A 7263-nucleotide genomic window follows, 5' to 3' on the forward strand; every position below is an offset into this window, starting at 1 on the left:
TCCCAGGGGTGATGAATGGGGGAGTCCAGTGGAGGCGAAGTCACAGGTCTGTGTAGTCGAAGGACCCTGGGTAAGTACCTGAGTCTCTGGTGCCCCATCTGTGAAATGGGGCATTAACCTTTGGCAAAGGAGGGGCTGTCTCTGAAGGGTTTGGAGAATTGTTTCCTGGGGTGTTTGGGGGAAGTATGTGCGTGTGTCAGGGTGGAGGGAGGGATACACGGGGGGCTGCTGGGGGGCTGAAGAGACAGAGACAGGTGGAGCCCGGCATCTGCGCATCCCCGCATCCCATCCTGTGAACAGGGGGAGTTTCCTAAATGTGGCTCAGAGCAGGGGCGGGAGCACTGGACAGACAGTCAGAAGTCTTGAGTGTGAGTCCCACATCTGCTCCCGAGGGAGAATGCAAGAGAAAGGGTGCACCTACTGTGAGAAGTTGAGCACCTGTTGTGTGCATGAGGTGTCTTGTCCCTGGGGCCAGTGGCGTCCCTTCGCCTCTCTGAACCTGAGCTTCCTCGCTGTGGGGTGAGGCAGAGGCACGCCGGCATTCAGTGAGCTCCTACCGTGTGCTCTACCTGCAACATCTTCCTTGATCTTCCCCAGGTGGGTACGATCATTGCTCACATTTTACAAACGAGAAATGCTCAGAGGGGTGGTCACTCGCCCAAGGTCATACAGCTGATAAGATTGCTGGCTCCGGAGGCTACAGGGACCCCTCCCCAAGGCACCTCAGTGTGTCTGGAATCATGGGGCACGTTTCTGGTGCTCCTGCCATGCTGCCTTGTGTGACCAGGGCGAGGGCTGGTCTGGTCTGTGAGGGTCAGAGGCAGCGCTGGCCATGAGTGGGCTTGGGGGTCCACGGAGAGGGGGAGGGCAGACGGGGGAACCCAGCCATGTGCCAGCTCGCCAGAGCCGGCCCCAGGGGAAGGTACAGACAGGGTGAGAGAGAGCCCAGGGCAAGCACCCGGCCGCCCCAGGAATGGGCCGGTTCAGGTGCCAGGGGCGTTTCTGTGCATGCATGAGTGCGCTCGTGGTTGGGGGGGGGGGGGCATGTGTGTAGGTGTACAGGATGACAGGGAGGTGTCAAGCGGTCCCCTGTGTGGACACGTGAGTGGCTGCAGGCATGAGTGTGTGATTGTAAAGCCATATGCAGTTGGGAATGTTCAGGGCATTGAGGGCTGTGTGACAGGTGTGGACAGTTGCCTCTGGGGGCAGGTGTGAAGGTAGGGGAGGGTTATGGAGGAGGGTGCTGCCAGTGAGGCTGCTGTGCAGATGTGGGCGGTACCTGGACACAGAGTGGGTGTCTCCCTGGATCCCTGAGAAGCCCGCTCCCTGACACTGCCCTTGGCCGTGGCTGCGCAGCCCCTGCCAGGAACTGGACTGGGTGGGTGGGAGGAGCTCTGCCATCACAGTAGCCACCCGCCCAGGATCCCTCACAAGGTTCCTCCCTGCTCCTGGGTCCCGGCCCCTGCCCCCCACCATCTCACCAGAGTCGAGCTGAGACCCTGGGAGTGTGGCCAGGTGCGCTCCCCCAGCCCAGGTAGGGTCCAAGCAGCCAGGTGTGACAGAAGGCAGGAAACACTGGGCGCTGATTGGCTGGGCGGTGCTGTTCACAGCCACCTCCTCCTGGCCTGGGGGCTGCCATATTTAAAACCTCAGAACAACCTTCCAAGGTGGGTGTCACCATCACCCCTGTTTTACAGAAGAGGAACCTGAGGCCCAGAGGAGACAGAAGCCACCTTCCAAGCCAGTGCGGGCCCTAGATCCCCATCTGCTGCTTGGTGTGGCATGCAGAGGCCCCAACCACGTCTGCCATGGGCCGGCTTGCAGGGCCGCGTGCCCACCCCTCCTCGACCCGCCCTGTCGGTCTGGTGGCTTGGGCTCCTGGTCTGTTACATGGGAACAAGACGGCTCGGCACATGTCCCTCTCGGAGTGGAGCTGGCTGTGGCGAGCAAGGGCTCACACTTATATTGCTGTTGAGGATTCCCAGGAATGTTGGAAAACCACCCCAGCTGTCCCCTGGTAGGGGGTGGGGGGCGGCTCGGCATGGGGGGGGGTTCCCTGTAAGGAAGTCTCCAGGATGGCCCCTCTAGGAGCTGTCCAGGAGTCTCAGCTTTGACCCCAGAAGGAGAGCCACCGCTCGCCCCTTCCTGCCCAGGAGGGCAGCGGGGTGGGCTCTAGGATGTGAGACAGGACATCAGGCCCCTGCCTGGCGTGAGCAGGTGCCCAGTCGAACGCAGCTCCCACTGCTCGCTGCTCAGCCCTGAGAGGGAGGCTGGGGCTCAGTGGCATTTCTGGAGCTGCTGGGCGCCAGGGTGGGGGACGGGGGCTGGCACCGATCGCAGCCCACAGCCAATTGCTCGTTAATCCACCCTCCACAGCCGCTCCAAAATAACTTAATTGGCCTAGAAGAGCTGCTGGCAGCCTGCCCAGGAGGGGCCCCAGAGGAGGGGCCCACACAGCCTCCTGATGCATGGCCCCCCACACTGCAGGGAGGGACCCTGGGAGGAGGACACAAGGCCCCTGCCCCCGACTCTGAGGAATGTGCTCTTTCCTTGTCACAGGGACCTCACCACCATGGCTCTGCCAGGTGGGGGCCACCATTGGACTGTTGGGGAAATTGAGGCTCAGAGGGGGCCTGAATGGCCCAGCAAATCAGATGGGAGCCCCTGTGCAGTGCTCAGGAGAGAGGGACACTTAGAAAGTGGGGTGTCACCAGCTGGGAGGCGGAGAGAGCTCAGCCCTCGGAAAAGCTGGCAGGGGTTTTCCAAGGGAGAGAAACTGAGGTGCCAGCACTTACAACCCAGCCAGAGTTGACACAGGAGGGACAAGGCAAGATAAAGTCCCCCGGCCTTCCAGACTCTTCTGACTCTTCTCCATCGGTGCCAGGCTGGGTGCTGGCCCAGGCACACCGGGGGAGGATGGGCACATGTGCACATGCCTGTGTCAGCTCAGAGAGGGACACGGGACACCCGGTGAGCCGGAGCTCTGCCCCACGTGTCAGGTCCAAGACTGAGCTCACCGCCTCCCCCTCAGAGAATGTTCTGCATCAACCACCCAGGCTCCCAAGGCAGACACTTGCTGACTCCCTCCTATTCACCCTCATGTCCAGCCTAACACCCAGTCCTTCCCGAGCCACCTCCCAAACTCTCAGGACCCGCCCATTTCTCAACCCCCATCCCACCTGAATCCAGGCCCCCATCATTGCCCCCTGGATTACTGCTCTGTAGGCTCCTGCCACCACCACCACCACACACACACACACGTACGTACCCCATCAGCTGTCACGGGGATCTTTCCAGAACTCCACTCTGACCACGTGCCCCCGCATTGCCCTCCATAACGTGGACTTTGAGGCCACCGGGCCTTGGCCTGCTCACCTCATGGAGACCTGAGGAACAGAGTAGTTTAAAACACAGGCCCCAGATCAGCCAGATCTGGGCCCGCATCCTGGGTGGGCCATTTGGTGACTGTGATCTTGGACGAGTCACACCAGCTCTCCGAGCTCTCTCCTCGCCTGGGAAACGGGCTTGCTAACGGTCTGCACCATGAAGCACTAGTGAGGTAGCAGGGGGACGCCGCAGCAAGGCGCCTGGCTCTCAATGGCTGCACCACATGGCCCTGGCTGGCCTAGCTCAGCCCACCTGCCGCTCAGCACTCACCTGGGATGCCCCAGGCCCTCCAGAGCCTGCCGCTGCTCCTTCCTCTGGGTTCCCACACCCCCCTCAGCACCCTGCTCTCCCTCTGTCTGTTCTCTGGCCTGTCTCCTCCTGTGGGCGGGAAAAGGGCCTGGGACAGATGTGAATTATGTTTGATGAACGGATGAATGATGTATGAATCCCTGTAGATGGACATGGTCATGTGGAGAAGCCCGCACACACAGGCACACGGCACCCTCTTTGCCATCTGTGGCCCAAATGGGCTAAGGGTCGGAAGGGAGCCCCAGGTTGGTCCATCTTCACACGGGAGTTTCCTCCACTCCCTCCCTGGCACAGCCCAACTCAGCCTGAGCCTAAGAAGAAAGCTCAGGACTACGTTTCTGAGGCTCCAGGAGGGTGTGTGTCCTGCCGCCGTCTCTGGGCACCAGAGCCTCAGACACCGGGCCTGCGGGGGTCGGGGTGGGCAGCGCAGGGGGCCGCCGAGGCCGCTGGGCAGGGCAGCCTACAGCGTGGGGCGGAGCTGGGGGCTGCCAGCTGGCAAGCGCCTCAGCCTGGCAGGGCGGCCACACGCCCCCGCAGCAGCCGGGAGCTTCCAGGGCCTGCCCACAGGCGGGCGGGCATGCCGGGCCCAGGCCGCCCTGGGCTGTCCTGCCTGGAGGAGGCGGCCTCGGAGGGTGGCCTGGGAGGCGAGAGGAGGGGGTGGGCCCGCTTCCACCTCCCATCCCCCACCCCCACCCCAAGGTAAGGACGCCAGGCGGGAGGCCAGGGCCACCCTCAACTCGCATTGTGGCCTGGGACAAGCTGCAGCGCTCTAAGGCCTCACTGCCTCTTACCCCATCCGCGGGGGCCCAGGGCTGGGGAATTTGGTCCTCGGCGCAAGGCGGTGTGTGGAGGGCTGCTGTGGCCACAAGAGGGCGCCCAAGCCCCACCCCGCGGGGAGCCAGGCAAGGGGGCCGCCGGGGGGGCGGGGCTCAGGTCCGGGTGGGGTCTGAAGCCCGGGCTTGAATCTTGGGGGATGCGGCGCACATACTGCGTCCGTCCCCAGGCGGCGCTTATCCACACTTTAGGTCTTTTCATCCGAGGGCAACACTACCTGGCTTCAGTCAATGTTTTCTGAGCAAGCACAGGAATGAATGCATTGAACGAGGTATTATTGTTACAGGTATTTCACAGGTGGGAGAGTAGCTCAGAGTGGTTCCGTGATTGGCCTAAGTCACACAGCTAGTAGGCAGGGAGCAGCTTATTCTCCCTCCCTCGTTCTGGCTGCTGGCAGAGCTTTGGAGAAAGTGCTGGAACCAACCCATGGGGGGTTACCAGCGCTCAAGCCTTCAAAGCAGGGACGAACCCTGGTCCTGGCGCCCTCAAGGGCCCCCTCCGCCAAAGGCCAGACCCTTCTCTGGCCGGCCCCAAGGGATCACGATTCAGAAGGCACCACCGTGAGCCCTTTACACCCTACAACAGATCATTGTCCTCTGACCTACAGGGGAAGGAGGAAGGCACCGGGAGAGGAGAACTTGCCAGAGGCCACACAGCCATTACTTCCAGCACTTTGGCCCCGGAATCCACACTCCCCTCACCGTGCCATGTCTCTGGGGAGCTTCTGGCCACCTCCCCCTACCACCCTATTCACCCAACGCCATTTCCCACCTGCTCGGCTGGGGAAGAGGTGACTTGACCCCATAGACCTTGCCCTGGAGGGGAGACAGACGAGGGAATGTATGACTCATTCAGCGGGGAGGGGCCATGCTCAGGAGGCCCCCTAACCAGTCAGAGTGTCCAGGGGGTTCTGAAGGGAGATCCCTCCTGAGCTTAGGCTTGAAGGAAAAGGCAGAGGAGAAGGAACCAAGGGGTGGGCATCCCAGGCAGGGAAACCCATGTGTGCAAAGGCCCTGGGGCCTGTGTGTGGTATGGTGGGGACTTGGGGGCAGCCAGGCCCACCAGCTCCAGAAGCCGTGTCAGGGGGCCAAGCCTCGTCCTGAACCAACAGACACTCTGCAGAGGAGAGGGTTAGAAGGATCTGGGGGTGGGTCCCACGGAGGGACACACCCACCATGGCCCTCACAAGTCTCCCACCCCAGTCTCCAAAGGCCCCTGCTTGGGCCGGACCCACAGCCCTTCTCTGAGGCCCACCCTCTCCTGCCTCATCCATTCTGCCTTCTTCACTCTCTCCTTCCCCTCCAGCAGCAAACGTGCTCGCCTCTTGTTAACAGCTCTTTATGGAGGTATAATTGACATATGTTACTGATGTGTTCATATGTGATTCGGGGCAAATCAACATAATGATTCGCTATTTGTATTGTTAACAATTTTTAAAACCCCTCCCTTAGCCCCACACACGTCTCCCACAGGGCCCCATCATGCTCCTCCCCTCCCTGGTGGCACTCCGTCAAGCAGATCCTTTATGCACAGTCTCCCCCTCCACAGCCCACCGCAGTCCACCCCATATTCCCCCCAAACTGGTCTTACTGACTCACTCGTGACATCATTGCTGCATCTGTTTGTCTCACGCTGACCTCGAGGCTGGCAGCCCCGGCGCCCTGCTGGCCACTCTCTTGTCTGCACCGTCTCAGCTCTGGGCCTCCATGACCCACACCCTGGGGAGTGCCTGCTCCTCACTCTCCGTGCAGGCCCCTCTGCCACTCCACATGGCAAAGGACCCGGCTGCCCTTCTTGTTCATGCTGCGCCCTCTTCCCCCGCACTGGTGCTGCCAACCCCACCGTCGCCAGGCTCCATGCCCAGGTGTCCAATTGCCTCCTAAATGTCAGCCAACCGCACCCATGTAACTCATTTAACCCAGACCCAGCCCCACGAGGGAGGTACTATGCTCATTTCGCAGATGGGGTACTGGAGCACAGAGAGGTTAACTGAGTAGTTAAGGGTGGAACAGCTGATAAGAATCCAAGCCAAGCTCTCCCTCCTGGATATCCCAAGGGAACCTCAAACTTGCCTCATCAGCTCTGCCCTGAAATGCGTATTCCTGGCCAAGCCGGCCTTTAAATCAGATAATTCGTGGTGGCTGGGCCTCGGGCAATTTTACTCAATGCCCGTGAACTGCTTAGCACAGAGTCGATGCACAGGCAGCGGCCCTGCCCTCTCTGAACCTCGGCTGCTTCATCTATAGATGGGGTTGTTGGGGAAGGGCCAGGCCCGGGGCTCGGCCACACGGGGAGAGCTGCGGCCCCGGCCACTCGCTCGGCGCGCTGGCCTGACTGCACTTAATAAATCAGAGCAGCATCGATTTATAACTCTGCATGTTTGACACAAATGCGCTATTTTTCAGAAGCCAAAATAAAACTCCAAGAAGCTGTAAGAAGCCAGTAGTCTGGAAGGTTTCCTGCAGGTCAGGCAGGGTGAATTAGAAGCCCCAGGTGGGATCGCCCCAACCACGTCCTGACAACCTGGGTGGGTGCACATCGGATGCTAACGAGGCGGCTGCTGAGCCTTCTGTCCTGCAGGCCCGGTGAGGAGGGACAGCCGTGTGGGATGAGGAGGGTCGGGGCCTCTGCCACCCGCGCCGTGTGACCCAGGACAAGCCCGGGCCCGGCTCCAGGCTGCGGTTTCTTCACCTGCAGTTGAGGGTGCTGTGCATTACTCAGGTGGGGGTAAGT

At 61.1% G+C, this 7263-nt stretch overlaps 1 long non-coding RNA gene across 1 annotated transcript; it reads right to left on the minus strand.

Annotated features, from left to right (window-relative positions):
- Window positions 1-221: 221 nt before the first annotated feature.
- On the minus strand, window positions 222-6316 carry LOC124238938 (uncharacterized). Its single transcript, XR_006888458.1, has 4 exons — window positions 6129-6316; window positions 3269-3386; window positions 1482-1632; window positions 222-512 (listed from the first exon to the last, which is right to left on the minus strand). It is a non-coding gene; the product is annotated as an uncharacterized LOC124238938 (long non-coding RNA).
- Between the last annotated feature and the right edge of the window lie 947 nt (window positions 6317-7263).

This window comes from Equus quagga, chromosome 5 (genome assembly GCF_021613505.1).
Source record: "Equus quagga isolate Etosha38 chromosome 5, UCLA_HA_Equagga_1.0, whole genome shotgun sequence".
In the NCBI taxonomy this organism is placed as follows: Eukaryota; Metazoa; Chordata; class Mammalia; order Perissodactyla; family Equidae; genus Equus; species Equus quagga.